The sequence below is a fragment of the Phyllopteryx taeniolatus genome, unplaced genomic scaffold (assembly GCF_024500385.1).
Source record: "Phyllopteryx taeniolatus isolate TA_2022b unplaced genomic scaffold, UOR_Ptae_1.2 contig_34, whole genome shotgun sequence".
NCBI classification, from domain to species: Eukaryota; Metazoa; Chordata; class Actinopteri; order Syngnathiformes; family Syngnathidae; genus Phyllopteryx; species Phyllopteryx taeniolatus.
Window position 1 is genome coordinate 38,983 of NW_026903272.1, and position 24,460 is coordinate 63,442.

The following is a 24,460-nucleotide window of genomic DNA, read 5'->3' on the forward strand; positions in this document are numbered from 1 at the left end:
AAGAGAGAGCACTGAAGACATTCAGAAAAAAATGTTACAAATAGTGAGGAAATTAAGCAAAGAAGAAGAAGAATCACCTTAATTGTCATGAACATGCACAAAATTTGTTCTCTGCATTTTACCCATCACAGTGAACACACAAACTTGTTAGTGGAACACACTGGAGCAGGGGGGAACTGAAACGCCATGGGAGCAATTTGGGGTATCACTGTCTTGCTCAAGGACACCACAGCCGTGAGTCCGGGGGATGTTGGCGGATGCTCCGGTCGGGGTCTTGAATCAGAATCAGAATCATCTTTATTTGCCAAGTATGTCCAAAAAACACACAAGGAATTTTTCTCCGGTAGTTAGAGCCGCTCTCGTACGACAACAGACAGTCAATTAACAGAGAACACTTTGAGACATAAAGACATTGACAAAAAAAAAACAGTCACTGAGCAATAAACTGAGCATGTTCCTAATGTTGCAAAGTCGCGACTTACTTGTACATGTACAGTATATTATATTTGTAAATGCCCTTTCAGATGAGTTTGCTGTACCGCCAAAGTCATATTGCCTGCCAAGACGTCCACCAGCCAGATTGGGCTGCTCTGTATTTGTTTACCGAGAGAACAAGGAAGCAACATTTCTTGTCACTTTTCAACTATGCTCCATGTGGGAACTTAATACGCCTGCGTACTGTACCGAAAATCAGAATAACAATGCACGTAAGTTTTTGATAGTTGTCTGCGACCCATTGAATCCCGAGAGCGACCAACCCCCGAAATGAGATTCATTGGTTTTACACTACATTCTCCATTTCATGTCATATGATTGTTGGGTGTGCAAGGTTAAGCATTTCATTACTTTGACCAAGTTGTGGGGGTGCACCGTTCCTGGAGGTACTGCAATACCAGGTCGATGCGTGGAGTGGACGGAGAAAGCCCCGATTCCATCTCCCAGTTCCAAAAATCAATTTAATATATGGTCCTCGGATAGGAGACGTATCGTATATTAAACTGATAAGAACAGATCACTTTCTTATCCCTTTTGAGCAATTTCATTGTTACTGCCAACAGAATATTACATCAGCTCTTTAAGTAGCGCGGGAATGCTGGAGCCTATCCCAGCTATCGTCGGGCAGGAGGCGGGGTACACCCTGAACTGGTTGCCAGCCAATCGCAGGGCAATTTGTAACTTATTTCTGAATAATTGGTAAAGTCTTCAGTGCTCTTTGACATTATGTCCACTTGCACATTTTAATATGAATTCATTAACAATGAATAATCACAAAAAATACATCTTTTTAGCGTTTTATAAGGAAGTCATTGTCCAATAGCAACACTTATTTCGCCTTTACGTAAGAAAGCTGAGATCTCCCAGGTGACCTGAGCATCACTTTGGAATACAAGCGGTCAAGTTAGGTAAAATGAACAAATTCGATGACAAAATTGCATTTTCGCCATCAACAACTGAAACAAAATTTTAATACAGACTCCTCTAAGTTGTCAATCTCCTTCGAGTGACCAGTCATAAGATTTTAAGGAAGCAAAATTGGATATGTCACTTCACATCAATAGGTAAAGCTTATTGCGAAACACGGGGCCTACTCGTGACCATACATTTCATTAAGACTATTATACTATACTACATACTATATATGACAACCAAACTAAATTTGTTTACGAGTATGGATTTTCTTTTTCTATTGTTGTGTGTTGTCAAGTAATAATGGCTGATTATAGTTAAGTACTTCACAAGTGGTTGGTTTTGCTTTCACTCTGTCGTTTTTTGCATTAATTCTTGGGCAGGGCATGCTTACTGTTTTGGGGTATACGTTGAAATGTTTAATGGAAAATATTCAAGGATTTTGACGTTTCTGGCATGTTTTTATTCGATTATTAAGGCTTACAACATGAGGAGCAGCAACGTTGTGTAACTAAATTAGCGGAAGGGGTGTAATTCGCCTTCTCTGCGACAATGGCGCTTGAGTCCTACTGTCAGTTCCCAAAGCAGGAAACTGGAAGTATTGGACCAAGGCAGAGCCATTGATTTCAAAATGTGTGTTCATTTCAAAATGTTGAGCAAACAGCTATTCAGCTCGTGGCCACAACATTATACCAACAACCTATTTTTATTCCAAATAACTCATTATTTTCTTCGGTCTTAATACACGGTTAAAGGATATGCGTTAATGTCCGCATTCTAATGGAACGACGTGGACCACGTGACCAAGGAACACGAGCATCTGACAACATTCTTTCAATATAAACGTTGAAAAACAACACAGTTGACATTGGTTTCATAATTGTTGTTTGCCGTGTCCAAATGTGACTCATCTGTGATTATCATGTCGATATATGGCGTGTAGGCTGGAGAATGAGGTCATCTTTTCTGGCATTATGCTGGCATCGCTTCTCGGCCTTTTGGCTAAGATCAAGTGTCGTATCTGTTCTTATCAGTTTAATATCTGATACGTCCCCTATCTGGGGACCATATATTAAATTGATTTTTGGGACTGGGAGATGGAATAGGGGCTTGCTCCGTCCACTCCACGCATCGGTATTGCAGTACCTCCAGGAACAGTGCACCCCCACAAGATTGTCCAAATAATCATAAACTCAACCGAACACACCAATCAATCAGATGACATGAAATGTGTCACGTTCCCACAATGCCGTGCATCAAAACCTTTTACTAAAGATTTCTGTGGGGAGGAACAACATGAGTCTATGTCAATTTTTTGATGCTCTGCGAAAGCGGAGCTTTGTCTTGCTGTGAAAAATAAAATTTATTGTCTGGATACATAAATCTGATTCATTCCCAATTTTATCTTCAATGCTTTCATCTGATTACTCGAAAGTGTCTTTGAGTGGTTTGAGAAGTGCTATGTAAGCTTCTTTGCATTTGTGTTGTTATTAATTTAAAGGTTTTAATAATTGCATTAGGGACACCGGGGAATATGTCTGTATGCATGCGTACATGAATTATGAATTTACATATTTTTTAAATATGTGTGCTTGTTTTCATGTGCTTGACCCAACATTAGTCGTTAGCTTGGAGAAACAGATGCTCGTGAAAGCTGTCCCGTAAGGAAGAACGGTTACAATCACTCACGAGTACGTTCAGCGGCACGGCGGCCGACTGGTTAGAGCGTCAGCCTCACAGTTCTGAGTTCAATCAATTCAATCCCCGGCCCCGCCTGTGTACAGTTTGCATGTTCTCCCCGTGCCTGCGTGACACTCCGGTTTCCTCCCACATCCCAAAAACATGCATTAATTGGAGACTCTAAATTGCCCGTAGGTGTGAATGTGAGTGCGAATGGTTGTTTGTTTGTATGTGCCCTGCGATTGGCTGGCAACCAATTCAGGGAATATATATATTCCTGCCCGATGATAGCTGGGATAGGCTCCAGCACGCCTGCGACCCGAGTGAGGAAAAAGCGGCTCAGAAAATGGATGGATGGATGTATGTTCACTGCATAATATGTCGTTCCTTGCGCCAACGAATCACTCATCGTACTAGTTCGCAGTGAAATTCCGCCTGAGTCACTCGTGGCAGGACAGGACTAGTTCAACGAACGAATCACTCGTGGCTAACAGTACATTCAGTTCAGTAGTACATTCAGCTTACATGTGGCTAATGTTGCAAAGTCGTGACCCACTTATAAATTGAAAAGAATAAATTATTTTGTTTAAAAGTAGATTTTACGCCGATCTGATCGGTGTTATCGTTATCGGCCGATAATTAGCATTTTATGCTGACCGGCTTTCATGTCATAAGTCGCCGATCCGATCAATGACGTCATCGATCGGCTCCGCACAAGACATTTAACTCCGCATCTTCATCGCGTATGAATCCAAAAGGTAGTTTATTTTTAGCCTTGTCACGTGTCTTGTTGCGCAGTACTGTAACTATCTGACGGCCAATAAAGTCAATCTTGTCGGTGAAAAAACACGTCGTCGGTGTGTAATGTTGATTTGACCTAAACTTATGTCAGTGGCCAATCCTTGAATTCCCCCTAGAGTAGAGGTCATTGGTGTTTTAACTTTTGTCTAAAATGCTAGAGAATTATTTGAGCTGGGATGGGCTCCAGCACGCCCGCGACCCTTGTGAGGATAAGCTGTACAGAAAATGGATGCATGGCAAGGGAAACCTGAGTCCATTTTTTGTCATCATCATAAGGGGTCTTTGAGCCGTGCTTTGTCTGGTCCCTCACCTAGGACCTGTTTGTCATGGGTGACCCTGCTAGGGGCATAAAGCCCCAGACAACTTAGCTACTAGAATCATTGGAACACACAAACCCCTCCACCACAATAAAATGACAGCTCAAGGAGGGGATTACCTAACACTATTATTTTTAACACCGTCTGCATATAACAACACCATTAAAGCATTGAGATTTTTTACAGTGCGAAGTCAGCTCCACTTCTGCAGAGCATCAACAAATTGAGATAGACTCTTGTTTTTCCTCCATATTAAAATCTTTCACACAAGGCAAAAATTTATATAATCTGACAAAAAAAACAACAGTGAATTTCTCAGGTCAGAGCGAAGCGGACTATGTCATTGTCCGCCATGCCATTTTAACTAGCGGTCTTCAATTCAAAAGTGCCACTATTTCTTTTGAATCCAAATAAAAGTTCTTCATCGACATTTGACATACTCCAAAAGTCTCATCTTTTAACGCAAAAAGACCATTTAAACCTGTATCAATGCTTAGTTTTCCTGTTCTTTATCTAGATTGTCAACTGTTTCGACGCACAGCGCAGTCGAGGACATCCTGGCCTTTCCAATGATCTCGTGTTTGGGTGGCTTCGAAGCGGCTGTGCTTTCTTCCTGAGACAAAATGGAGAATGCAGCAAAACACAAATGCCAGGAAAAGAGAAATGGAAAGTTAAATATTACAAAGATAATGTTTTTTTCACCAACGGCAATCATATATTATTGTTTATGAACATGTTATGAGTCATAATTTGGAGTCAGAGTTCTGTTGAACTTTTTGTTCATAAAAATTAGAGCCCTTTTATAAATGTCTACTGTAATGGACATGAGGATGATTTGATAGTGTTAGCTCATAGCTTAATAGCTTTCAAGTTCTTTGTTTACATTCCATTTTCTGCCCCAAAACACAGTTCTTTGTGGGGTTATAAACAGATAGATAGCGAGATAGCGAGATAGATAGATAGATAGATAGATAGATAAATAGATAGATAGATAGATAGATAGATAGATAGATAGATAGATAGATAGATAGATAGATAGATAGATAGATAGATAGATAGATAAGGTTATAACTATTTATTTCAACCTCTTTAATTGTGACACTATTTTACGAGGCAGAAGCGAGGCAAATTTTGTACCAAAGAATGGAAGAAAATTCATTTCTGGAATTGTCAGATGAAGAAAATGCAAACAATGAGCTTGCTTAGGCTGGAGAAGAGCGAAAGCTCAGAAGAAGAGGCAGGAGACTCATCAAATGATCTGACAGACACACATGAACAGGAAAACTGTCGTCCTCTGTGGGCCAAGACCAGCACGTATGATAACTCGATAGATGGATACTTAAGATAAGTAATAGTAAGTAATAAGATAAGTAATAATAAGCCAAAAAATGACAAGGAACAGGTTCTTCAGGTTGAGAAACTCACTGAAGATTGTCAATGACCTGGATGTAACAGAGGAAAGACATTATTTGGAGAGTCAGGCCTCTTCTGGACAGAGTAAGGCGAGGCTGCCTTAGCTTCCCGAAACCAGGAAAAGTCTGCATCGATGATGCAAATGATCCCTTTTACAGGCCGCTGTCCCATCAGGCAATTTGTTCCATGTAATCCATACCCTACAGGCTTAAAGGTATTTCTCCTTGCTTCTCCTGATGTTCTGATGTTGGACCGTATATCAAGGGAAGAATACATTTGCTGGTCAAAGGTTGAGAATTGGGGCAGCGGCAGTACTACGTTGAAACTGTTCCCACAGGAAGTCCGCTGTACTTCGACCGCTACTTCACGTAAATTAACCACATGGATGAATTGCTGACCAAGGGCCTTCCGGCAATTGAGACCATAACAAAAAAACGTGTCCCAAAGCCATGTCGGTTGACTGATGACAAAAAATTGAAAAGAGAAGGGACGGGATTGTCAGTGATGATAGTCAGAAGTCCAGAGTTGGCAATAACAAATTGGTTTGACAACAAGCCAGTTTTGATGGCTTCTACTGCACACGGGAAAAATCCTGAAGATGTCTGCATCAGATGGTCGAACAAAGACAAAGACCAGATCCAGGTCCAAGTGAGAAGACCCGCAGTCATCAGGGAGTACAATGACAACATGGGTGGTGTGGACCTCTGTGCTCATTCGGTGAATACTGAGCTTTTATCGCATGGCAAGCAGAACCAAGAAATGGACCACGCGTGTGATTACTTATTTCTTTGATGTTGCCATCACAAATTCCTGGATCCAGTACAAGTCTGACATCAAAGTGCTTAACTGATTCGAAAAAAACTGAACAGTTCCTGGACTTGAAACTGCATCAGGCAAATGACCTGCTGAACGACCTAGATCCTGACAATGCTGACAAGAGGGTAGAGGAGCATGAGGTAAGTGAAGAAGATAATTCCACAACGAGAATCATCGTTAAGAAAATATGGGGCCAGGCACTTGCCAGAAATGGGAGACTGCAACCATGCAGAGAGGTGCCGAAACCAAGGTTTCAAGGGCAAAACACATGTGATGCATAAGTTGCAAGATGTTCCTCTGCCTTACAAAGAAGAGAAACTGCTTCCTGGAGTACCATAACAAAGAACTTATTCATGAAGAAAAGAGGAAGCTGAGGAGAAGCAAACACATTGAAACCTGTGCTCCTTAGGCCTCCTGACTTTAGAGGACAAACATGTTAAAGCTCAAGTCTGTATGATATAATAGCCTTTTTGTTTCACAGTTGAACAGAAACACAGGCCAAATGTGCTATTTTTTTAAAAAAAGATTGATATTTTTGATTTCATTTCAGCCTGTTATAATTTTGTTGTGTTATGGTAAAATCGTTCTGCTGTCAACTACAGTAGACATGCTATAAAATCAAAATTAAAAATGTTTGTTTTTAAATCTCTAAATTGTGAGTTGTTGTTTTAGTTCCAAGGAGTCAGGAAATCACAATATAAATCAATTGAAAGACACTTTTTTTCCTTGATTTTCAGGAGAATATAGCGCATTTCATTAACAAGATAACTTAATGTGCTTTACATGACTAAAACTATTTGAAAACAAAGTAACAAAACAGCTGATAAACATTTAAACCATGCTAAATTACCACACAACTACATCACCATTGAATACAGAGTGTTCATTTTCATTAACCAATGATCAGGGAAAAGCACGAACGCAGTACCCCACTACCAGAAATTATGCAGTCGAGATTCCCACATTTGGGGAATTCGCAGGAGTCAGTACAACCAGAGTGCAATGGTTGAGCCTCACCCTGGGTGAACCACCTTCTTGATCATGGTGTCTCCCCTGCCAGGTAAGTATGAGTTGGACTGGGCGCGAGCACACAAGTCATTCACGCGCACGCTATGTCAAGCGACGGTGTCATCATGAGCATGTGAACAACCACACCCACAACGGAACATACGCTAGATGAAACGCTACTGTGTGCTAATACACAAAGAAATATGCTTCTTATTTGAGAATTTCAGTTTAAATTGAGACAGTAAATTGATACCCATAATGCACAGCGGCATCGAGAGACGATAAAATAACTTGAAAGTTGGGTCATTCACACCCAGAAACATATGAACCACCCATTCGGGGTACACCCTGAACTGGTTGCCAGCCAATCGCAGGGCACATGCAAACAAACAACCATTCGCACTCACATTCACACCACCGTGCTGCCATGATTTAACTAATTAAAGAAAATCGAAAAACTGTAAACATAATTGGACTTGAAGAAAATAATGCATTCGTCCAGTCGAATGTCACACACTGATAACACTTTCGGGTACAACAGTTTGATGTGCGTATCAAAACGCTACTGCCACCTACTGTGACCTATTGCGCATGACAACCTTGGCAAACACTCAAGCAGGCTAGCGTGGTCTTAACAGTGGTTGTCAACTGTCACCCGCATGTTACTAATGTAAAGTCGCGACCCACTTTCATATAAATTGAGAATAATAAATTACTTTGTTTAAAAATAGCCTCTGAAAACATTTACAGTATATTATATTTGTAAATGCCGTTTCAGATGAGTTTGCTGTACCACCAAAGTCATATTGCTTGCCATGACATCCACCAGCCAGGCAGGGCTGCACTGTAGTTGTTTACAGAGGAAACTCGCGCCTCGAGAAGAAGGAAGCACCATTTCTTGTCACTTTTCAACTATGCTCCACGTGGGAAACTAATACGCCACTGTACTGCACCCAAAATGGAAATAACAATACAACATAGTGTATAGACTATTAACTTGCTTACCATCGAGTGCATTATGCAATTTCAAAGCATATGACTGAGAGATACACACTTGTTTCAACCATTTAGTGGGGGTGCACCGCTCCTGGAGGTACTGCAATACCAGATCGATGCGTGGAGTGGACAGAGCAAGCCCCTACTCCATCTCCCAGTTCAAAAAATCAATTTAATATAGGGTCCCCAGATAGAGGACATATCAGCTATTAAACTGATAAGAACAGATACTACACTTGATCTTAGCCAAAAGGCCGAGAAGCGATGCCAACATAACGCCAGAAAAGACGACCTCATTCTCCAGCCTACAAGCCAAAGTTATGGTGGCACATATCGACATGATAATCACAGATGAGTCACATATGGACACGCCAAACAACAATTATGAAACGAATGTCAACTGTGTTGTTTTTCAACGTTTATATCGAAATAATGTTGTCAGATGCCCGTGTTCCTTGGTCACGTGGTCCACGTCGATCCAATAGAATGCGGAGATTAACGCATATCTTTAACCGTGTATTAAGTCTTAAACAACAAAAGAAATAATGAGTTATTTGGAATACAAATCGGTTGTTGGTATAATGTTGTGGCCACAAGCTGAATAGCTGCTTGCTCAACATTTTGACGAAAAAACATCGATGGCCTTGCCTCGCTCAACAACTTCCTGTTTCCTGCTTCAGGAAGTGGTTCAGAATTTGTAACGATGGGTGACCCTTCAACGCAGCAATAGAGACCATGTCAAGCAGCTCCATGAAAATTTGGGTTTATGGTTTGCCATTCTCCAAACGTGTGTTGACAAACACATTACACAAGCTGCCATAGTGGTAGATCTAAATAAATTATAATAGTGTCAAAAGCTTAATTTAGTGAAGTAGTTCAATTCAAAAAGTGAAACTCATATTATAGAGATGCACCACACACACTGAAATATTTAATTTTTTTTATACATGGATAATTTGAGGATTGTAGCTTAAAGCTAATGACAGCTCCAAATTCACCACCTCTAGAATCTAGAATATAATGTAACAAACTACTATCAAACAAGTGTTTCAAGAATCTCTATGTATGAGTCCTGAAATCAATTGAGTTTTCCATTTTTTTTTTATTTACCTGTATATGATTACTACCATTACCAGTTACACAGACAGAGTAAGTTGAAACAATATTTTATAATTTCATGTCGACACAATATTTGATCAAACATTTTTTTGCCATTCATAAGTCATTTCCAAGAGCCACAACAAACGCCATATTGCAACGCATCACACAATACGTGGCCGAAGATACAGTTGCCTGTGATTATACACATAGCCAGCAGGTGGTTTCGTGTGCACATAAAGCATCAAGACATGGACCATGACTCGAACCAATGACCGAAGCGTTACGATGTTATGAAGCTTCTTCATCTTGTTCGACTACTCAAGGCAAACCCATGTATGCTAGAAATTAGATCATACTGCAATACCATAGCGTCATATGATGCACACTCCAGCCTTTATAATGAGCAACACTCTCATTATAGAATTTCAGTTTAAATTGAGACAGTAAATGGATACCAATAATGCACAGCGGCGTCGAGAGAGGATAAAATACGTTGAAAGTGAGGTCATTAACACCCAGAAACATATAAACCTCCCTCCATCCATCCATTGTCTTTACCGCTTCTCCTCACGAGGGTCGGGGGCTGCTCGAGCCTATCCCAGCTATCTTCGGGCGGGAGGCGGGGTACACCCTGAACCGGTCGCCAGCCAATCGCAGGGCTCATAGAAACAAACAACCATTCGCACTCACATTCAAGTCTAAGGGAAATTTAGAGTCCACCCATTCGGGTTTAAGAGAAATGATTGGACTAATTAAAAACCATTGAAAGTAAACATAATTAGAAGTAGTTCTTGACAAAAATAATGCATTCGTCTCGTCGAATGTCAGACACTAAAAAGACTTCCGGTTCCAACAGTTGGCTGCGCATCTCAAATTGCTACTGCCACCTACTCAGAGCTATTGCGCATTACAAACTTGGTGACGTTTTAGACAAAAAGCATTCATTCTACCTCCCATGGGCTCACCTACTGTGGGAGGGGCCATAGGGGTCGGGTGCAGTGCGAGCTGGGCGCTGGCCGAAGGCAGGGACCTTGGCGATCCGACCCCCGGCTACAGTAGCTGACTCTAGGGTATGTGGAATGTCGGTCCGACGTGGCAGGCCCAAACGTATTGTGATAGTCTGCTGGGTACGTCTGGCAGAAACCTCTGTCAGAAGGAGTTTCAATTCCCACCTCCGACAGAACTTTGTTCATGTTCCGGGCTAGGCGGGGGACATCGAGGCCGAGCGGACCATGTTCCGCACCTCCATTGCTGAGGCGGTCGACCGGAGCTGTGGCCGTAAGGCGGTCGGTGCCTGTCGTCGCAATCCCCGAACCCGTTGGTGTGGGATGCCGTCAAGCTGAAGAAGGAGTCCTATCGGGCCTTTTTGGCCTGTGGGACTCCTGAGACAGCTGATGGGTACCGGCTGGCCAAGCGGAATGCAGCTTTGGTGGTCGCTGAAGCAAAAACTCCGGTATGGGAGGAGTTCGGTGAGGCCATGGAGAAAGACTTCCGGACGGCTTCGAGGAAATTCTGGTCCGGCGTCTCAGGCAGGGAAAGCTGTGCACCATCAAGACTGTGTCTAGTGGGGATGTGGCGCTGCTGACCTCGACTCGGGACGTTGTGAGTCGGTTGGGAGAATACTTCGAAGACCTCCTCAATTCCACCGACACGCCTTCCCATGAGGAAGCAGAGTCTGGTTCTCTGAGGCGGGCTCTCCTATCTCTGGGGTGTAGGTCACCGAGGTGGTTAAAAACCTCCTCGGTGGTAACGCCCCGGGCCTGGATGAGATTTGCCCGGAGTTCCTAAAGTCTCTGGATGTTGTGGGGCTGCCCTGGTTGACACACCTCTGCAAGATCGCGTGGACATCGGGTACAGCGCCTCTGGATTGGTAGACTGGGGTGATGGTCCCCCTTTTTAAGAAGGGGGACCCGAGGGTGTGTTCCAACAAGAGGGGGATCACACTCCTCAGCCTCCGTGGTAAGGGGTGCTGGAGAGGAGGGTCTGTCGGGAAGTCAAATCTCAGGTTCAGGAGGAGCAGTGTGGTTTTCGTCCTGGCCGTGGAACAGTGGACCAGCTCTACACCCTCGGAAGGGTCCTCGAGGGTGCATGGGAGTTCGCCCAACAAGTCTTCATGTGTTCTGTGGACTTGGAGAAGCCGTTCGACCGTGTCCCTCGGGGAGTCCTGTGGGGGGTGCTTCGTGAGTATGGGGTACCGAACCCCCTGATATGGGCTGTCGGGTCGCTGTACGACCGTAGTCAGAGTTTGATCCGCATATCCGGCAGTAAGTCGGACTCGTTTCCGCTGAGGGTTGGACTCCACCAAGTCTGCCATTTGTCACCGATTCTGCTCATAACTTTTATGGACCGAATTTCAAGGTCTTGTTCACGAGTGAGGGGAGAATGGAACAGGAGATCGACAGGCGGATCGGTGTTGTGTCTACAGTGATGCGGACTTTGTATCGGTCCATTGTGGTAAAGAAGAAGCTAAGCCGAAAGGCGAAGCTCTCGATTTACCGGTCGATTTACGTTCCTACCCTCACCTATGGTCAAGAGCTGTGGGTCGTGACCGAAAGAACAAGATCCCGGATACAAGCGGCCGAAATGAGTTTCCTCCGCAGGGTGTCCGGGCTCTCCCTTAGAGATAGGGCGAGAAGCTCGGTCATCCGGGAGGATCTCAAAGTAGAGCCGCTGCTCCTCCACATTGAGAGGAGCCAGATGAAGTGGCCACGGATTCTGATACGGATGCCTCCCGGACGCCTCCCCGGTGAGGTGTTCCGGGCACGTCCCACCGGGAGAAGACCCCGGGGACGACCCAGGACACTACGTCTTTTGGCTGGCCTGGGAACGCCTCGGGATCCCCCCGGAAGAGCTGGATGAAGTGGCTGGGGAGAGCCGTACAACATTCCACTTTTCTCCTATGCTCAATGTCCAAACTTAATACACTTCTGTACAATACTGAAAGTGAGAATAACAGAAAAACCCCAGAGTTGAGAGTCACTTGTTTAACTTCGGTTCAGTTTATGAAATATAGTTCAAGTCATTGGATTGATGGCTCAATTGATATTTATTTTGACCAAGTTGTGGGGGTGCACCATTCCTGGAGATACTGCAATACCAGGTCAATGCATGGAGTGGACGGAGCAAGCTCCTTTTCCATCTCCCAGCTCCAAAAATCAATTTAATATATGGTCCCCGAATAGGGGACGTATCAGATATTAAACTGATAAGAACAGATACTACACTTGATCTTAGCCAAAAGGCCGAGAAGCGATGCCGACATAACGCCAGAAAAGACGACCTCATTCTCCAGCCTACACGCCAAAGTTATGGTGGCACGTGTCGCAGATGAGTCACATATGGACACCCCAAACAACAAATATGAAACGAATGTCAACTGTGTTGTTTTTCAACGTTTATATCGAAATAATGTTGTCAGATGCTCGTATTCCTTGGTCACGTGGTCCACGTCGATCCATTAGAATGCGGAGATTAACGCATATCCTTTAGCCATGTATTAAGTCTGAAACAACCAAAGAAATAATGAGTTATTTGTAATAACAATCGGTTGCTGGTATAATGTTGTGGCCACAAGCTGAATAGCTGTTTGCTCAACATTTTGACGAAAAAACATCAATGACTCTGCCTCGTTCAACTACTTCCTGTTTCTTTCTTTGCTAACTGACAGTAGGACTCTAGCGCCATCGTCGCAGAGGAGGCGAATTACACCCCTTCCACTAATTTGGTTACACAACGTTCAAATTTGTCATGTGATAAGTGTTAATAATCGATTAAAGACATGCCAGAAACGTCAAAAGACATGAATATTTGCCATTAAACATTTCAACTTATATCCAAAAACAGTAAGCATGCTCTGCACAAGAATTCATGCAAAAAAAAAACACAGAGTGAAAGCAAAACCAACCACTCGTGAAATATTTAACTATTTTTAACCATTATTACTGAAAACATACAAAAAACTAAACAAATGTAGTTTGGTTATAATACTTAAGTATAATAATCTTAAGGAAAATGCAGCCCTATGGGGGGCACAAGTCAGTGCAAACTGTAGGCCGGTCCCAAGCCCGGATAAATGCAGAGGGTTGCGTCAGGAAGGGCATCCGGCTTAAAACCTTGCCAAACAAATATGAGCGTTCATCCAAAGAATTCCATACCGGATCGGTTGTGGCCCGGGTTAACAACGTCCGCCACCGGCGCCGTCAACCTGCAGGGCGCTGTTGGAAATTCAGCTACTGTGGGTCGAAGTCGAAGTCAAAGAAGAAGAAGAGGTGGAAAGCGGGTTCTTCGGCAGAAAGAGAAGAGGAAAACACAGAGCCTAGAACTGAATGTGGGGACTTTGAATGTTGGGACTATGACAGGAAAATCTCGGGAGTTGGTTGACATGATGATTAGGAGAAAGGTTGATATATTGTGTGTCCAGGAGACCAGGTGGAAAGGCAGTAAGGCTAGAAGTTTAGGGGCAGGGTTTAAATTATTTTACCATGGTGTAGATGGGAAGAGAAATGGAGTCGGGGTTATTTTAAAAGAAGAGTTGGCTAAGAATGTCTTGGAGGTGAAAAGAGTATCAGATCGATTGATGAGGCTGAAATTTGAAATTGAGGGTGTTATGTGTAATATGATTAGTGGCTATGCCCCACAGGTAGGATGTGACCTAGAGGTGAAAGAGAAATTCTGGAAGGAGCTAGATGATGTAGTTCTGAGCATCCCAGACAGAGAGAGAGTCGTAATTGGTGCAGATTGTAATGGACATGTTGGTGAAGGTAATAAGGGTGATGAAGAAGTGATGGGTAAGTACGGTATCCAGGAAAGGAACTTGGAGGGACAGATGGTGGTAGACTTTGCAACAAGGATGCAAATGGCTGTAGTGAACACTTTTTTCCAGAAGAGGCACGAACATAGGGTGACCTACAAGAGCGGAGGTAGAAGCACACAGGTGGATTACATCTTGTGCAGACGATGTAATCTGAAGGAGGTTACCAACTGTAAGGTAGTGATAGGGGAGCGTGTGGCTAGACAGCATAGGATGGTGGTGTGTAAGATGACTCTGGTGGTGGGGAGGAAAATTAGGAAGACAAAGGCAGAGAAGAGAACCATGTGGTGGAAGCTGGGACAGGACGAGTGTTGTGCAGCTTTTCGGGAAGAGGTGATACAGGCTCTCGGTGGACGGGAAGAGCTTCCAGAAGACTGGACCACTGCAGCCAAGGTGATCAGAGAAGCAGGCAGGAGAGTACTTGGTGTATCTTCTGGCAGGAAAGGAGAGAAGGAGACTTGGTGGTGGAACCTCACAGTACAGGAAATCATACAAGGAAAACGGTTAGCTAAGAAGAAGTGGGACACTGAGAGGACCGAGGAGAGGCGAAAGGAATACATTGAGATGCGACACAGGGCAAAGGTAGAGGTGGCAAAGGCAAAACAAGAGGCATATGATGACATGTATGGCAGGTTGGACACTAAAGAAGGAGAAAAGGATCTATACAGGCTGGCCAGACAGAGGGATAGAGATGGGAAGGATGTGCAGCAGGTTAGGGTGATTAAGGATAGAGATGGAAATATGTTGACTGGTGCCAGCAGTGTGCTAGGTAGATGGAAAGAATACTTCGAGGAGTTGATGAATGAGGAAAATGATAGAGAAGGGAGAGTAGAAGAGGCAAGTGTGGTGGACCACGAAGTGGCAATGATTAGTAAGGGGGAAGTTAGAAAGGCATTAAAGAGAATGAAAAATGGAAAGGCAGTTGGTCCTGATGACATTCCTGTGGAGGTATGGAAGCATCTAGGAGAGGTGGCTGTGGAGTTCTTGACCAGCTTGTTCAATAGAATTCTAGTGCGTGAGAAGATGCCTGAGGAATGGAGGAAAAGTGTACTGGTGCCCATTTTTAAGAACAAAGGTGATGTGCAGAGCTATGGCAACTATAGAGGAATAAAGTTGATGAGCCACACAATGAAGTTATGGGAAAGAGTAGTGGAGGCTAGACTCAGGACAGAAGTGAGTATTTGCGAGAAACAGTATGGTTTCATGCCTAGAAAGAGTACCACAGATGCATTATTTGCCTTGAGGATGTTGATGGAAAAGTACAGAGAAGGTCAGAAGGAGCTACATTGTGTCTTTGTAGATCTAGAGAAAGCCTATGACAGAGTACCCAGAGAGGAACTGTGGTACTGCATGCGGAAGTCTGGAGTGGCAGAGAAGTATGTTAGAATAATACAGGACATGTACGAGGGCAGCAGAACAGCGGTGAGGTGTGCTGTAGGTGTGACAGACGAATTTAAGGTGGACGTGGGACTGCATCAGGGATCAGCCCTGAGCCCCTTCCTTTTTGCAGTGGTGATGGATAGGCTGACAGATGAGGTTAGACTGGAATCCCGTGGACCATGATGTTTGCAGATGACATTGTGATCTGCAGTGAAAGCAGGGAGCAGCTGGAGGAACAGTTAGAAAGATGGAGGCATGCACTGGAAAGAAGAGGAATGAAGATTAGCCGAAGTAAAACAGAATATATGTGCATGAATGAGAGGGGTGGTGGGGGAAGAATGAGGCTACAGGGAGAAGAGATAGCAAGGGTAGAGGACTTTAAATACTTGGGGTCAACCGTCCAGAGCAATGGTGAGTGTGGTCAGGAAGTGAAGAAACGGGTCCAAGCAGGTTGGAACGGGTGGAGGAAGGTGTCAGGTGTGTTATGTGACAGAAGAGTCTCTGCTAGGATAAAGGGCAAAGTTTATAAAACAGTGGTGAGGCCAGCCATGATGTATGGATTAGAGACAGTGGCACTGAAGAGAAAACAGGAAGCAGAGCTGGAGGTGGCGGAAATGAAGATGTTGAGGTTCGCTCTCGGAGTGACCAGGTTGGATAAAATTAGAAATGAGCTCATCAGAGGGACAGCCAAGGTTCGATGTTTTGGAGACAAAGTTAGAGAGAGCAGACTTCAATGGTTTGGACACGTCCAGAGGAGAGAGAGTGAGTATATTGGTAGAAGGATGATGAGGATGGAGCTGCCAGGCAAGAGAGCTAGAGGAAGACCAAAGAGAAGGTTGATGGATGTCGTGAGGGAAGACATGATGGCAGTTGGTGTTCGAGAGGAGGATGCAGGAGATAGGCTCTCATGGAAAAGGATGACGCGCTGTGGCGACCCCTAACGGGACAAGCCGAAAGGAAAAGAAGAAGAAGAAGATAATAATCTTAAGGAAATGTATGGTCACGAGTCGGCCCCGTGTTTCACAATTAGCTTTACCTGTTGATGTGAAGTGACATCATATCCAATTTAGCATCCTTAAAATCTTCTGACTAGTCACTCGGAGGTTGACAACTTACAGGAGTCTTTCTTCCGTATTAAAATTTTCTTTCAGTCGTTGATGGCGAAAATGCAATTTTATCATCTCATTTGTTAAGCTAACCTAACTTGACCACTCGTTTTCAAAAGTGATGTCCAGGTCACCTGGGACATCTCAGTGTTCTTATGTAAGTGCTAAATGAGTGTTTCTATTGGACAATGACTTCCTTATTAAATTATTTTAAAAAAATATATATTTTGTGAGTCTTCATTGTTAATTAATTCATATTAAAATGTGCAAGTGCACATAATGTCAAAGAGAGAGCACTGAAGACATTCAGAAATTTTTTTTTTTACAAATAGTGAGGAAATTAAGCAAAGAAGAAGAAGAATCACCTTAATTGTCATGAACATGCACAAAATTTGTTCTCTGCATTTTACCCATCACAGTGAACACACAAACTTGTTAGTGGAACACACTGGAGCAGGGGGGAACTGAAACGCCATGGGAGCAGTTTGGGGTATCACTGTCTTGCTCAAGGACACCACAGCCGTGAGTCCGGGGATGTTGGCGGATGCTCCGGTCAGGGTCTTGAATCAGAATCAGAATCATCTTTATTTGCCAAGTATGTCCAAAAAACACACAAGGAATTTTTCTCCGGGAGTTGGAGCCGCTCTCGTACGACAACAGACAGTCAATTGACAGAGAACACTTTGAGACATTAAGACATTGACAAAAAAAAACAGTCATTGAGCAATAAACTGAGCATGTTCCTCATGTTGCAAAGTCGCGACCTACTTGTCCATGTACAGTATATTATATTTGTAAATGCCCTTTCAGATGAGTTTGCTGTACCGCCAAAGTCATATTGCCTGCCAAGATGTCCACCAGCCAGATTGGGCTGGTCTGTATTTGTTTACCGAGAGAACAAGGAAGCAACATTTCTTGTCACTTTTCAACTATGCTCCATGTGGGAACTTAATACGCCTGCGTACTGTACCGAAAATCAGAATAACAATGCACGTAAGTTTTTGATAGTTGTCTGCGACCCATTGAATCCCGAGAGCGACCAACCCCCGAAATGAAATTAATTGGTTTTACACTACATTCTGCACACTTCATGTCATATGATTGTTGGGTGTGCACGGTTAAGTATTTCATTACTTTTACCAAGTTGTGGGTGTGCAACATTCCTGGAGGTACTGCAATACCAGGTCGATGCGTGGAGTGGACGGAGCAAGCCCCTATTCCATCTCCCAGTTCCAAAAATAAATTTAATATATGGTCCCCGGATAGGAGACGTATCAGATATTAAACTGATAATAACAGATCACTTTCTTTTCCCTTTTGAGCAATTTCATTGTTACTGCCAACAGAATATTACATCAGCTCTTTCAGTAGCGCGGGAATGCTGGAGCCTATCCCAGCTATCGTCGGGCAGGAGGCGGGGTACACGCTGAACTGGTTGCCAGCCAATCGCAGGGCAATTTGTAACTTATTTCTGAATAATTGGTAAAGTATTCAGTGCTCTCTGACATTATGTCCACTTGCACATTTTAATATGAATTCATTAACAATGAATCATCACATTCAGCAATGGAGGCGCAGAACATGGTCCACTGGGACTCGATGTCCCCCGCCTCCCCTGGAAGAGCAAAGTTCTATCGGAGGTGGGAGTTGAAACTCCTTCTGACAGGGGATTCCGCCAGACGTTCCAAGCAGACCCTCACAATACGTTTTGGCCTGCCACGTCGGACCGGCATCTTCCCCCACCATCGGAGCCAACTCACCACCAGGTGGTAATCAGTTGACAGCTCCGCCCCTCTTTGCACCCGAGTGTCAAAACATGCGCCCGCAAGTCAGATGACACGACCACAAAGTCAATCATCGAACTGCCACCTAGGGTGTCCTGGTGCCAAGTGCAAGTGTGGACACCCTTATGCTAGAACATGGTGATCGTTATGGACAATCCGTGATGAGCACAGAAGTCCAATAACAGAACATCGCTCGGGTTTTGATCGGGCCGTTCCTCCCAATCACGCCTTTCCAGGTCTCACGGTCATTGCCCACGTGAGCATTGAAGTCCCCCAGCAGAACGATGGAGTCCCCAGCGGGAGCGCTCTCCAGCACCCCCTCCAAGGATTCCAAAAAGGGTGGGTACTCTGAACTGCTGTTTTGTGCATAGGCACAAACAACAGTCAGGACCCGTCCCCCCACCCGAAGGCGGAGTGAGGCTACCCTCTCGTCCACCAGGGTGAACCCCAACGTACAGGCGCCAAGCCGGGGAGCAATAAGTATACCCACACCTGCTCGGCGCCTCTCACCGTGGGCAACTCCAGAGTGGAAGAGAGTCCAACCCCTCTCGAGAGGACTGGTACCAGATCCCAAGCTGCGTGTGGAGGCGAGTCCAACTATATCTAGTCGGAACTTCTCGATCTCACACACCAGCTCGGGCTTCTTCCCTGCCAGAGAGGTGACATACCACATCGCGAGAGCCAGCTTCTGTAGCCGGGGATCGGATCGCCAACGTCCCCGCCTTCGGCCGCCGCCCAGCTCGCACTGCACCCGACCCCTATGGCCCCTCCCACAGGTGGTGAGCCCATGGGAAGGGAGACCCAAGTTACCCTATAGGGCTGTGCCCTGCCGGGCCCCATGGGACACCAGGCACTCGCCTTCGAGCCCCACCTCCAGGCTTTTGCCTGGAGGTTGTGCTCGACATGATAATCACAGATGAGTCACATATGGACACGCCAAACAACAATTATGAAACGAATGTCAACTGTGTTGTTTTTCAACGTTTGTATCGAAAGAATGTTGCCTGATGCTCATGTTTTTTGGTCACGTGGTCCACGTCGATCCAATAGATTTAGCCGTGTATAAAGTCTTAAACAACCAAAAAATGAGTTTTTTGTAATAACAATTGGTTGTTGGTATAATGTTGTGGCCACAAGTTTTGTTATTTATTTGTTAATTTATTTTTGTTGTGGCCACAAGCGGAATAGCTGTTTGCTCAACATTTTGACAAAAAGAAATCAATAGCCTTGCCTCAGTCAACTACTTCCTGTTTCCAGCTTTGCTAATTGAAAGTAGGACTCTAGCGCCATCGTCGCTGAGGAGGCAAATTACACCCCTTCTACGAATTTGGTTACCATCCATCCATCCATTTTCTGAGCCGCTTCTCCTCACTCGGGTCGCGGGCGTGCTGGAGCCTATCCCAGCTATCATCGGGCAGGAGGCGGGGTACACCCTGAACTGGTAGCCAGCCAATCGCAGGGGACATACAAACAAACACACATTCACACCTACGGGAAATTTAGAGTCTCCAATTCATGCATGTTTTTGGGATGTGGGAGGAAACCGGAGTGCCCGGAGAAAACCCACGCAGGCACGGGGAGAACATGCAAACTCCACACAGGTAATGTATGGTCACGAGTAGGCCCCGTGTGTCTCAATTAGCTTTCCCTGTTGATGTGAAGTGACATCATATCCAATTTAGCTTCCTTAAAATCTTCTGACTGGTCACTCGAAGGAGGTTGACAACTTACAGGAGTCTGTCTTCCGTATTAAAATTTTCTTTCAGGCGTTGATGGCGAAAATGCAATTTTGTCATTAATTTGTTAAGCTAACCTATCTTGACCACTCGTTTTCCAAAGTGATGTTCAGGTCACCTGGGACATCTCAGTGTTCTTACGTAAAGGCTAAATAAGTGTTGCTGTTGGAAAATGACTTAATCATAAAACGCTAAAAAATATATACTTTTGGTGATTACTAATTGTTGATTAATTCATATTAAAACGTGCAAGTGCACATAATGTCAGAGAGCACTGAAGACTTTATCAATCATTCAGAAAGAGAAGTTACAAATTGTGAGGAAATTAGAATGTCTCACATTCACTTACGAAAACGAGAAACTGTATTTGCTAGGAGATAGTGGAGTCTAACTCTGGCAAGCGGATTCAACATTTAAAAGCTAAATTTTACGAATACGGAATCAAGATGATAGATATCAATAACGTCTGTGTGATTAGCTGTAATTACACTTTGAAATCCCAATTTGTATGCGGGTATCAAAAATCAGAACCATCCTTGAGTTTTACTCGTATTATGAAGCAAAGTTTTTAATATAATGTTGGGACAATATCATTAATATAAACTCGAACGACCAATCGACAACGATGTCTTTCGTACTACATCCCACTAGGTGTAAGTCGCGCCCTATTGACTTTTCCTTATTTCACATTAAAACAAAATCAATGAGGAAAAAACTGTATGAATGGATGGATGATGTATCTCTATCTTTTATCTCTTCAGTGCCACTGTCTCTAATTCGTACATCATGGCTGGCCTCACCACTGTTTTATAAACTTTGCCCTTCATCCTAGCAGGATGCCTCTTCTGTTACATAACACACCCTGACACCTTCCACCACCCGTTTCAACCTGTTTGGACCCGTTTCTTCACTTCCTGACCACACTCACCATTGCGCTGGACGATTGACCCCAAGTATTTAAAGTCCTCCACCCTTGCTATCTCTTCTCCCTGTAGCCTCACTCTTCCCCCACCACCCCTCTCATTCATGCACATATATTCTGTCTTACTTCGGCTAATCTTCATTCCTCTTCTGTCAGCCTATCCATCACCACTGCAAAAAGGAAGGGGCTCAGGGCTGATCCCTGATGCAGTCCCACGTCCACCTTAAATTCGTCTGTCACACCTACAGCACACCTCACCACTGTTCTGCTGCCCTCGTACATGTCCTGTATTATTCTAACATACTTCTCTACCACTCCAGACTTCCGCATGCAGTTCCACAGTTCCTCTCTGGGTAATCTGTCATAGGCTTTCTCTAGATCTACAAAGACACAATGTAGCTCCTTCTGACCTTCTCTGTACTTTTCCATCAACATCCTCAAGGCAAATAATGCATCTGTGGTACTCATTCTAGGCATGAAACCATACTGTTGCTCGCAAATACTCACTTCTGTCCTGAGTCTAGCCTCCACTACTCTTTCCCATAACTTCGTTGTGTGGCTCATCAACTTTATTCCTCTATAGTTCCCACAGCTCTGCACATCACCCTTGTTCTTAAAAATGGGCAACAGTACACTTTTCCTCCATTCCTCAGGCATCTTCTCACGCACTAGAATTCTATTGAACAAAAAACTGGTCAAAAACTCCACAGCCACCTCTCCGAGATGCTTCCATACCTCCACAGGAATGTCATCAGGACCAACTGCCTTTCCATTTTTCATCCTCTTTAATGCCTTTCTAACTTCCCCCTGACTAATTGTCACTTCCTGGTCCACCACACTTGCTTCTTCTACTCTCCCTTCTCTCTCATTTTCCTCATTCATCAACTCCTCGAAGTATTCTTTCCATCTACCTAGCACACTGCTGGCACCAGTCAACAATTTCATTTCTATCCTTAATCACCCTAACCTGCTGCACATCCTTCCCATCTCTATCCCTCTGTCTGGCCAGCCTGTATAGATCCTTTTCTCCTTCTTTAGTGTCCAACCTGCCATACATGTCATCATATGCCTCGTTTGGCCTTTGCCACCTCTACCTTTGCCCTGTGTCGCATCTCAATGTATTCCTTTCGCCTCTCCTCGGTTCTCTCAGTGTCCCACTTCTTCTTAGCTAACCTTTTTCCTTGTATGATTCCCTGTACTGTGAGGTTCCACCACCAAGTCTCCTTCTCTTCTTTCCTGCCAGAAGATACACCAAGTACTCTCTTGCCTGCCTCTCTGATCACCTTGGCTGTCGTGGTCCAGTCTTCTGGAAGCTCCTCCCATCCATCGAGAGCCTGTTTTACCTCTTCCCGAAAAACTACACAACACTCGTCCTGTCTCAGCTTCCACCACATGGTTCTCTTCTCTGCCTTTGTCTTCCGAATCTTCCTCCCCACCACCAGAGTCATCCTACACACCACCATCCTATGCTGTCTAGCCACACTCTCCCCTACCACTACCTTACAGTCAGTAACCTCCTTCAGATTACATCATCTGCACAAGATGTAATCCACCTGCGTGCTTCTACCTCCGCTCTTGTAGGTCACCCTATGTTCGTGCCTCTTCTGGAAAAAAGTGTTCACTACAGCCATTTGCATCCTTGTTGCAAAGTCTACCACCATCTGTCCCTCCAAGTTCCTTTCCTGGATGCTGTACCTACCCATCACTTCTTCATCACCCCTATTACCTTGACCAACATGTCCATTACAATCTGCACCAATCACGACTCTCTCTGTCTGGGATGCTCAGAACTACTTCGTCGAGCTCCTTCCAGAATTTCTCTTTCACCTCTAGGTCACATCCTACCTGTGGGGCATAGCCACTAATCACATTATACATAACACCCTCAATTTCAAGTTTCAGCCTCATCACTCGATCTGATACTCTTTTCACCTCCAAGACATTCTTAGCCAACTCTTCTTTTAAAATAACCCCGACTCCATTTCTCCACCATGGTAAAATAATTCCAACCCTGCCCCTAAACTTCGAGCCTTACTGCCTTTCCAGCTGGTCTCCTGGACACACAATATATCAACCTTTCTCCAAATCATCATGTCAACCAACTCCCGATATTTTCCTGTCATAGTCCCAACATTCAAAGTCCCCACATTCAGTTCTAGGCTCTGTGCTTTCCTCTTCTCTTTCTGCCGAAGAACCCGATTTCCACCTCGACTTCTTCTTTGACTTCGACCCATAGTAGCTGAATTTTCAACGGCGCCCTGCAGGTTGACGGCGCCGGTGGCGGAAGTTGTTAACCCGGGCCACGACCGATCCGGTATGGAATTCTTCAGATGAACGCTCATATTTGTTTGGCAAAGTTTTAAGCCGGATGCCCTTCCTGACACAACCCTCTGCATTTATCCGGGCTTGGGACCGGCCTACAGTTTGCATTGACTTGTGCCCCCCATAGGGCTGCATTAAAAAATCTTGCATTGGCCAGGAATCGAACTCGGGTCAACTGCTTGGAAGGCAGCTATGCTCACCACTATACCACCAATGGCTGTTACATTAAAAACCCAATAAAAAGATATTGCAAAAATGAGCTTCACAAAACATCCATCCATCCATTTTCTGAGCCACTTCTCCTCACTAGGGTCGCGGGTGTGCTGGAGCCTATTCCAGCTGTCGGGGATATAGGAACAAACAACCATTCGCACTCACAGTCATGCCTACGGGCAATTGAGAGTCTCCAATTCATGCATGTTTTTGGGATGAAACCGGAGTACCCAGAGAAAACCCACGCAGGCACGGGGAGAACATGGAAACTCCACACAGGCGGGGCCGGGGATTGAACCCGGGTCCTCAGAACTGTGAGGCTGACGCTCTAACCAGTCGGCCACCCGTCCACGCTTCACAAAACATGTGGAAGTATAGTCTCAATATTCGTAGATACAGTGTCAAAACAAATTTCAAAACAGACATTTAAAATCGCAAAAAAATATTCAAGAGCCCAGCCCATCACAAAATATACCCACACAAAAACACACACACACACACATAAACAAGCACACAGTGATTAATACTGGTAGTGTCACGAAAGGGCCAGGGAAGGAGAAATCATTATTATTATTATTATTATTCAGGGTGCAATGATCCATTCTTCATATCGATGTATCAATTCCTATTCCTAGGATTGGATTCGAT

The 24,460-nt window shown here is 44.4% G+C and overlaps 4 non-coding genes and 2 pseudogenes across 4 annotated transcripts; 1 reads left to right on the forward strand and 5 right to left on the reverse strand.

The window, feature by feature from the left end:
• Positions 1–859: 859 nt before the first annotated feature.
• Positions 860–1,038, reverse strand: LOC133473685 (U2 spliceosomal RNA; annotated as a pseudogene).
• Positions 1,039–2,389: 1,351 nt separating this feature from the next.
• Positions 2,390–2,575, forward strand: LOC133473680 (U2 spliceosomal RNA). Its single transcript, XR_009787188.1, has one exon. It is a non-coding gene; the product is annotated as a U2 spliceosomal RNA (small nuclear RNA).
• Positions 2,576–7,338: 4,763 nt separating this feature from the next.
• LOC133473690 (U1 spliceosomal RNA) lies at positions 7,339–7,502 on the reverse strand. Its single transcript, XR_009787193.1, has one exon. It is a non-coding gene; the product is annotated as a U1 spliceosomal RNA (small nuclear RNA).
• A 1,011-nt stretch (positions 7,503–8,513) lies between these two features.
• On the reverse strand, positions 8,514–8,704 carry LOC133473678 (U2 spliceosomal RNA). The gene has a single exon (XR_009787186.1). It is a non-coding gene; the product is annotated as a U2 spliceosomal RNA (small nuclear RNA).
• A 3,898-nt stretch (positions 8,705–12,602) lies between these two features.
• On the reverse strand, positions 12,603–12,793 carry LOC133473691 (U2 spliceosomal RNA). Its single transcript, XR_009787194.1, has one exon. It is a non-coding gene; the product is annotated as a U2 spliceosomal RNA (small nuclear RNA).
• Positions 12,794–17,982: 5,189 nt separating this feature from the next.
• On the reverse strand, positions 17,983–18,161 carry LOC133473684 (U2 spliceosomal RNA; annotated as a pseudogene).
• Between the last annotated feature and the right edge of the window lie 6,299 nt (positions 18,162–24,460).